The sequence below is a fragment of the Anneissia japonica genome, unplaced genomic scaffold, assembly GCF_011630105.1.
Source record: "Anneissia japonica isolate Jap-2015-1 unplaced genomic scaffold, ASM1163010v1 scaffold12856_len40468_cov114, whole genome shotgun sequence".
NCBI classification, from domain to species: domain Eukaryota; kingdom Metazoa; phylum Echinodermata; class Crinoidea; order Comatulida; family Comatulidae; genus Anneissia; species Anneissia japonica.
This window is the reverse complement of record NW_022724489.1, coordinates 30,787-40,382: the sequence shown is the minus strand read 5'-3', so window position 1 is coordinate 40,382 and position 9,596 is coordinate 30,787. Positions and strand designations below refer to the sequence as shown.

Below are 9,596 nucleotides of genomic sequence, written 5' to 3'. Positions count from 1 at the left end.
TGGGTATCTTGTAGGCAATATATTGTGTATTTCTTTACCCCTTAAGTAATTAAAAACATCCCTTCCTTTGTTAAAGTTGGAAAGCCCTCTACAGTTCACAGATGCTACTGTGATTCTACTATTTTGGGGTTGATGATTAATCAATTTATTATGTATTGTCCGAACAATACTAATTTATATACAGCTAACGATTTAGGGATTCTACGTAAATCACATATCCGCCTATATTTAAATTGGTAGATAAAATAGGTAGTTACAGTACAAGAGCAGCTGGAACCAACCAGGGTATCATCGCAAATTTACCTTCGTGTCTTAATCTTATCTTCTCCTTATTAGCAGACTTCTCTCTCTCTCCTGACTTCTGTGGACACATCAATTGACACTGTGATAAACTTTCCTTTGTATTTTTTCTGTTTCACTATCTTCGGGGCATTTTTTTTAAATTCTTTCTCTATCCACATAACTCAAAAATTTAATAACTGGCTTAGGGTTTGACCCTTGTTTTCCCATCCTAAGGGCACGCTCTATGTCAACACTCATGTTGAAGCCATTTTTTATAAAGTCTTTCATGAAAGTTCTACAGCTTTCCCCTTCCGCATTCTCTGGGATCCCCCAGGCTAATTTGTTCCTCCTGGACCTATTTTCAAGATCCTCGATTGACGACTGCAATCTTTCTGTGACTTCATTTAATGCATTTTTTCAATTCCTCCTTATTTTCACCAACAGATTTCTCTAGGCTTACAAACAAACTTACAAACATATTTTACACGTTGTAAAAATTCATATTTATTTTCTTCTATCTCTGAATTAAGAACCTCTACACCAGACTCTAGTTCCCCGACTTTTAAATACCTCCCTATAATCAGATATCATTTTGAAATGATTAAGTATATCTCCCTCCACCTTATTCAATGTACAGTAGCCTCCATTATTGTCAGCTTATTCAAAGCCTTTTCCTGCATGTCCATTTTACCGGCCTTGTCGGTGGTGTTGCCAGCAACAGGCTCAGGCTCTACTGAAGCTGTAGGGCAATTGCCTTCTTTCTTTTATCATTTCTTAAGTTCATAATTTCCGTAGTCCCTCTTGAATATATTAGATCTTTATAACATCAATTAAACATAGAGTAGCTCAATTTACACTATGGTTCATCACCTTTGAGCAGAAATTTAACAACTCATTTAGAGCACGTCCACTTGCTTCACGGGCATGCGCATAACTCCCTTTTAGAAGGGCCGAATTGACTCTAGCATTCAAATGTACAGCAGTCCAAGAGTATAGACAACTTTTTGAACATGAGTGATGTGGGGTGGGGGAGAGGTGGGGAGGTTATCAATCTTGCCTGTCAGGGGTCCATGGGGCGTAGGAGTGGTTGGCGCACCGGTTGTGGCTTGGACTCCTAACCTTGAGGTCGGGGGATCGAAACTCTTTCTGTGCAAATCAAATTGCTTGTAAATGAAATATAATTTCATTTACTAATTTAATTTGGTGTTTCAATGTGTTCCATATGTGTTTGATCCAATGACAGGTGTCAAGAAGGAATCAATTGCATTGGACCCATGTTGATTTCATCTAAATTTTCACTAATTTGTTAATTATATTAACTTTATAATATGTCCTATCATTAATGCATCAAATACATTATAATAAATAATGTATTCAAAAGTTTGTATTGTATTGCTTAATTGTAAAATTGCAGATGCTGTATTTTTTGCAGATTCCACCTATGTTAAAAATAGATAATCAAGTTTTCATGTACAGGGTAATTTTGAATGAAAAATGATTAATGCTGTAATTGAAAAATGTTTAATTGCCTGAACGTTTCACATCCAAATCCCTGTGCCAAAATATAAATGGTCCAGAGCAAAATTTTTTTCTCATTACCATCCACTTCCTTAGCCCCATCACAAGCACCTTGTGTTTATGTTTGTCTTTTAAAGTCGGGCTTTGGAGGGAAAAGAATTTTTGATATGTTGTAGAACTGATTTTTCTAAGACAAAAAAAAGTTGTTTGGCATAAAACTTGGGAACGGTGAATGAAATACAGATTTTTGAATATTTTACTGGGAGAAAAAGGGGCATAACTGCCTTTTTTTTCACCAGGTTTTCCCCCAAGTTTTTAAAATCAGTTTTCCAACATATCAACAATTTTTTTTTTCACTTTTAATAAAAGACTGATGTATTCACTAATTGGCAATCCATGGCCTTTGTGCCTAAATAAATAACAAAAATATATTTTACTACAGTGTACCATACCTCATGGTTAAGACCTCTTGCGACCACTGATCCCACAACCGATAGACTGGTTGATATAATATGGCAGTTTGTGCAAATACCTGTATTTGTTTTTTAATGTTTCTTTTTTACACCTTAAATTCTTAGGTCATTGTTAGCATGTCACAAAAATATTACTGATGCACTGTCATAAATAGCCCCCTCGGCCACCACAGGTTCGAAATAGCCCATTCACCAACCACTGATCCCAGAAGTGATTGAGTCACACAAATTGTAATAGTGCACTACTATAGGGAGCCCATTCGGTCACTACTGGTCCCAAAAATTGAGCCACACTATGTGTAATTATAGACCTATCCAAGAAAAATGGCGCCCTCTGTTGTCGACGCCATTACTGGGGAGTCCCTAATCCCCTAAATGGCAAGGCGGTGTGATGTGTTTATAAACGAAGTACTATTGAGAAATCCAGCTTTTTATCTTGCAGCTGAGTAATGCCGTCACAGTCGAACCAAAAGTTTATCGAAGTTAAAATTAAGATAAGTATATTATTATGTGTATTTAAAACAGAATAAAGATGCGACTTAGAAATGTCTGCTCTCTGATCTGTACTGGAGGAGGATATAGGCTAGGCCTACTTACTCCTCTTCTTTTGGCAGGTCCAATACGATTTGTCAAGCGCTTCGGTGTATTATCCGCGCAGCAGATAACCAATTTATTTGGGCCTAGCTTAGAAGATTGCTCAGTCAGTGTGTCAGTAGGCTACTGGATAACATGACAACGACGTCTGTTTCCTATGTAGGCTATCTGCTAATTTGTCATCTGCTATTATTTTAAACAGACCATAAAAATGATATAAATATTATTTAATAAATGCTATTTATTACCCCTAAACTAAGGCCTAGTATTACTACTAGTACTAGCTGAGTCCTAGGCCAACTACAACGCTCTAAACCAAGGCCATGCTATATCTTAGTATTTAGCCCAACAATTTTGGTGAAATGTTTTAAACGTAATTTTGAAGTAGGCCTATGTGGAAAGATGATATTCAAGAATGGCCGAGACTGAATTTCAAAGGCAAGAATTTGACTTGAAAAGGTGGACCTCTCTATATGTCAACATGCATCTCCTTGATTTTGTATTTATTATCACACTACAGTATTTTGTGCATCTGTATAATAATTGCATTAGGCCAATGTTAATGATAAACATTTTTTTTTTCCCAGTTGTGTCAACTATTTCATTAATACACCAGCTTGTGATGAACAACCAAATGCAAACTATCGAATCACAGTGGAAGGACAAAATTACCCGAGTTCTGGAGGGATTTGCATGTTTGAGTACAAGTTTGATGGAAGTACAATCTAAAAGGCAGTGTACACTGCTCACAGGCTATTAGCAACTATCGCAATGTTGAAATAATTGTTAAACACACAACAATTACTGGATAAAATTTGATTGTATTGCCTCTGAAATACACTTTACCTTAAAGGTAAATGCTGTAGCCATTTTGCAAGACTATCCTTAAATATATGAACTGCATGTGTACATCAGTACGCACACTGACACTCATCACAGCTCTTCGCTATTCACAGGCTATTAGCAACTATCGCAATGTTGAAATAATTGTTAAACACACAACAATTACTGGATAAAATTTGATTGTATTGCCTCTGAAATACACTTTACCTTAAAGGTAAATGCTGTAGCCATTTTGCAAGACTATCCTTAAATATATGAACTGCATGTGTACATCAGTACGCACACTGACACTCATCACAGCTCTTCGCTATTCAATAAAGATGGACAAATTGATTGTTTTTGATGAAGTTTAAGTAGGCCTTTCCTACAATGGTAAATATTTTAACAGAATTAGTATAAATGTATTGTAAACATTATTATTATTACAACCGCAACTCGAACCCGGTATTTTTCGCATCCAGGGCGAACGTCTTAGCCACTTGACTACGAAGGCATTTTGGTGATTCAAGCGCCAGGTAGAAAGTTTTTTCCATGCCTTATATATTCAAAAAAAATTTTTAAACAGCGTTCTTCTGTACAGTACAGAACGTAGCATACAGTAGTGTGGAAACGTATAGTCGAAACAGCAGGCCAATGTAAATAATGGGTTTTAAATGTTACGATTTTAAAAATACATCAAATGACGCTGACATTATTAAGGCTGTTTTTTTTTTTTTTAATACCAATAACACATGCAACAGTATTAATATTTAGAAAAAGAGTACCAACATTTTTTTTTTCTTTTTTTCATTGAACGTATTAAACTTGATTTATTAATTTGTTTATAATATAATTTGTTTATAATATAATGAAAATGAAACAATGTGTAACAGGAAATTCAGTTACAGACGAATAAAGTGTTATCTTAATTACAATATATTACGCTTATATTGTCAACTTAAGATACAAAATTAAGAACTCAATAGTACCAAAAAAAGACATCACAAACGCTACAAACACCGGAGCGACTAGGGGATTCACTCCCACAACCCCAACCAGGGCCAGTCGCAGCCCCTGGCCCCCAGCGTATGGCTCGGGCCTTCCATCCCTTCGTTGCGCCACTGATTCTTTGTAGTTCCGCATTTACAATTTTTGCACCCCACTCCCCGATGGGAACCTCCCTGCACCCCTGAATACATGAAACAGGGAATGAACTATTAAATACATTTACTGCAAACGACTTGTGCACATGTCTCTTAAATGTAATAAAATCAAACAGAGTAGGCATTAAAGGGGGGTTTTTTTCCACGTGCGTGGAATTACGACTACAAGACATTACTTTTTTGTTTAAAGTTCCATTCATGTGTTTTCTGTTTATTTAGCCCTACATCAAAAACTATATTAAGCCACTGTTACAAAAAGTGTACGCTGTTGGTTGTGAATTGGCCATTGAAAAATAAGGTGGCCCGGTAGCATTTTGAATAGGGGATAATATCACAAAAGAAAAATTGTAAATGACTATAGTCCTGTTCTTATGTGAATTTTCTCAATTCTCAGGTGTTCGTGTAATAACTGTCAACGTACCTTGAGTTTTATATATGAAAAAAAAAATAAAAAAAATAATAATAATAGTGTATTGTCCAAGTACATTATTGCTATCGTAGCCGTTGTTGCTATATTAGTGTCATCATTATTGCTATCGTTATTTTCAAACACCTTTACCAATATCGTTATTTTTATTGTTGAATTGATTTAATAAAAAAACACCATGATTTTTAATAAAACAGTAGGCTAATGTCATGCATGCTACAGGATTTATTATGTAAATAATTACTGAATTATTAGAGTATTAGATGCTGTATACAAAACAATTATTAAAAAATTGTAGATTCTCATTATATATATTTTTTTTTTTGCATTTGAATTGTGATTTCCTTTTAAAAACATCACCTGTTTTTGTATGATTTAAAGTTCAAGAAAATAATATTATTATTATTACAATTTATCACAATTATAAACAATCATGCATTAATTAAAAATAATTGATATGATAATAGAATTATTCATAACTTGTGGATTATCACTTACAAATATCGAAGACTAGTCAAACCACTGAATACACCTTGGTTTAGTTCAGTTATTTGGTTATCTTGCAAGTTCCTTTCAAAAAAAGAAAAAAATAAACAATATTTAATTAAGCAAAAGTAAACTATAAATTAATAATGTTGCCAGTTGTATGTTGCCTTTAATTGGCGATGTGTTTTTATCCTTTTTCACCTGATTTTTTTTGTAATGAACTCCACTCTTTATGCCTGAGAACAGCATTTATTCTACAGGGGCGGATTTAGGGGGGGGGGGGCGGCCCGGCCCCGGGGATTCCCCCTTTTGGGAAGTAAAAAAAGAAAAAAAAAAAAAAAGAGGGAAAAAGAAAAAAAGAATAGCCCAGAATGTCTCAAATGTTATGTTAGGGCGTCTAGAACACAAAAATTTCGCGGGGGCATCCCCCTACACCCCCTACGACAGTGTTGTCTCAATCGGCCCAACTTCCGGCCCCCCCCCTTTTGGACATTTCTGGATCCGCCGCTGTTCTATGTAGTACCATGTATATAGTCTGTATAGTGAAAAGTGAAATTATGTTGGTAATAATATTATTACAACTATGTATACGCCCTATTGAGCATAGAAGGTTGCACTTTGTGCTGGTTTGCTGTTGTATGTTATCCATTGATCAGGGGTAATAACGATCAGCGCCTTTGATCATTGATTTGGTTTGCAACTGGCGCTTTACAAAAAATAAATAAATAAAAAAATAAAAAATATTAATATTAGTATTATGTCCAAGTCCATTATTGCTATCGTTACAGTTGTTGCTATGTGTCATCATTATTGCTATAGTTATTACAATCACCTTTAATTAATACCGATATGGTTATTGTTATTTTTGAATTGATTTAATAAAAAAAAAAACACCATGATTTTTAATCATCATTACACATTATTAAATATTGTTTGTAACCGATAATTGAGCTGTAATCAGTATGTAACCAACAATATGATGCTCCTTTTACATGCATATAAATTCATTGCGATTAATATTTTACGTGAAATAGGTATTGTGTGAACAGAATAAATGGCGTGAAATTAATTATTTGTAAAGTTAAACATTCTTTGTATGGAATCAATCGTCATTACACCGATAATATATATGATTTTCACAACCTTTTTTATTTAATACTCGTCATGTGGTCGATCACGATATTCATTTCGAATGATATTCGATAACCCATGAGGTGTATATTGATGTTTGAGGTGACCCCGTTTACGATGGACGTGCGATGTAACTGGCGGTCAAAAATACAAAACATCTTACTAACCAGCAATAAGTCCTACTCGCGAACTTTCAAATCCCACAACGGTACACCCATTACTTCGCCTCATGTTATTTCCTTGCAGTTTGATATTTGCTAATAAATGTTCATCTGACTCTCCTTTTTCTATCCCGCATTCATGTGCCCCACCTCTTGCATGACTTTCTAAATATCACCCCATCTGACGTTCTCTCTGCATCTAAAAATCATAATAACTCTAAATCTCGAAGTCCTGACTCTCTTCGTAACTTTGTTATTAAGCTGTTTATTCGTGTGCTCCTTTCCAGGCTAAATTTTTTACTCTTTCTGTTATTACCATTGTTGTATTCCTGCAGATTGGAAGGAAGCCTGTGCATCCAGTTCATAATTCATCTGATAAAATTAATTTTCATAATTATCACCCTGTGTCTGTCACTTCTCCTTTATGCAAACTCCTTGAAGGTGTCATATATGATCGACAATGTTGTGCAGTCTAATCTTTCAAACTTTCAATTTGGTTTTTGTTTTCAACGATCTACATCTGATTCTCTTAATTATATTTTTCATCTGCTATTTAAATACAGTGATGCCAAACTTTGTACTCGATTACTTTCCCTTGTTTGTTTGTTTATTAGATTTTTTCCACACATGCATATACATAACAATCAATAAATCAAATTAATCATTATACAAAATTACAAAATTAGGCAAAATAGTATAAGGTATATACAAAAAATATTACAAGATAATATAATAAAACCAAAAGTTCCACTGATTAATCTCAGATAAGATAGCATAATAAACATTCCCAGCATCAAAACGCACACCACCGTACAGGGACCTAGGAACCCAACATCCCAACACCAATCAATTCCTGATGACGACACAAGCAGTGCCGAAACACCGAATCCCCACACAATCGTGCCCACCCCGGCACCTGGAGTATGCATTACGCCATCTGATGTGATAATACATAATAATATAAAGGATTAGAGTATAAGAGTGCAATGTTTAAAGAAAACATGTTAAAAATTTAATATAAAGTATTGCTTAAAGATTGGGCTATAATTTGATTAACTAAAGAAAATGCTTAAATTACATTAATTACATTAGATGGTGATGCAAGTGTGCATGGAGTTTAATATAAGTTCGCAGAACTTAAGTTAAAAACCCCAATTAAAATCTAATTAACTATGACATTATGGTAAGAGTGACTTTAATAATATTATTATTATTAAAATTGTTATCATTATTAATATTATTAATAACTATAACAATAATTATAGGTGTAATTTTCCCCAACCTGACATAAAAATGTACTGAATATTCAGTATGTGTGAAAACAACTGCGAAAAAAAAAAAAATATCGCAATTTGGCATCAATTTTGTGGTAAAATTTTCTCTAAAAAAACCTTGTTTAACTTGCTAGAAATTATTATTCTTCTTTACTTGATTGAATTAGGATACAATTTATAAAACGTGTTAACAAGAAGGACAAAATAATGTAGAAAAGCAAATTTGCAAAGGTAAAATAAGCCTGTTCCTTGGTGATCCTCTTTGGTCGTTCTCCTCAAGTAGTCATATTAAAATCATATGTTACAATTTCCAACCAAGTTTTATATATAGACTTGCATTGTACTTGATGATTTTATTTTAATGATTTTTACAATTAAATAACGACTGCTGTAGAAACACGAAGAAAGCCATGCAACAGAATTATAATTATTAATATTATTTATACAATTTTATTTTTACAATTTTTTGAACATGACTGTTGTTGGGGAGAAGGGAGAGGTGGGGAGGTCTTGATCCATTTCAAGAAGGAATTAATCACATTGGACCCATGTTGATTTCATCTAAATTTTAATTTGCAGAACGTAGTTAATTAGAAACTTTATAATATATCCTATCATTAATGCATCAAATACATTATAATAAATACCGTATTTACAAGTTTGTATTGCTTAATTGTAAAATTGCAGATACTGAAGCAAAGGCTGCTATTTGGCCAATTCCACCTATATGTTGAAAAGAAGATAATCAAGTTTTCATGTACAAGGTAATTTATGATTGAAAAATGATTATTGCTGTAATTGAAAAATGTTTAATTCCCTGAATGTTTCACATCCAAATCCCTGTGCCAATATATAAATGGTCCAGAGCAAAATTCTTTTCTCATTACCATCCACTTCCTTAGCCCCATCACAAGCACCTTGTGTTTATGTTTGTCTTTTAAAGTCAGGCTTCGGAGGAAAAAGAATTTTTGATATGTTGTAGAACTGATTTTTCTAAGACAAAAAAAAGTTGTTTGACGTAAAACTGGGGAACGGTGAATGAAATACAGATTTTTGAATATTTTACTGGGGTAAAACGGGACATAACCGCCTTTTTTTACACCTTTTTTCCCCCAGTTTTAAAATCAGTTCTACAACACATCAACAATTTTTTTTCCTCCGGAGTCTAAGTTTAAAAGGGGTTGTCACTTTAAAAGACTGATGTATTCACTTTGGCAATCCATGGCCCTTGTGCCTAAATAAATAACAAAGTAAATAAATTTTAA

General features: G+C 33.8%; 1 long non-coding RNA gene across 1 annotated transcript in view; it reads left to right on the top strand.

Moving 5' to 3' along the window:
• Positions 1-9,015: 9,015 nt before the first annotated feature.
• Positions 9,016-9,596, top strand: part of LOC117112506 — an 8,309-nt gene continuing 7,728 nt past the window's right edge. The window contains exon 1 of the long non-coding RNA XR_004446050.1: positions 9,016-9,095. This is a non-coding gene — a long non-coding RNA (uncharacterized LOC117112506). The remainder of the gene's footprint in view (positions 9,096-9,596) is intronic.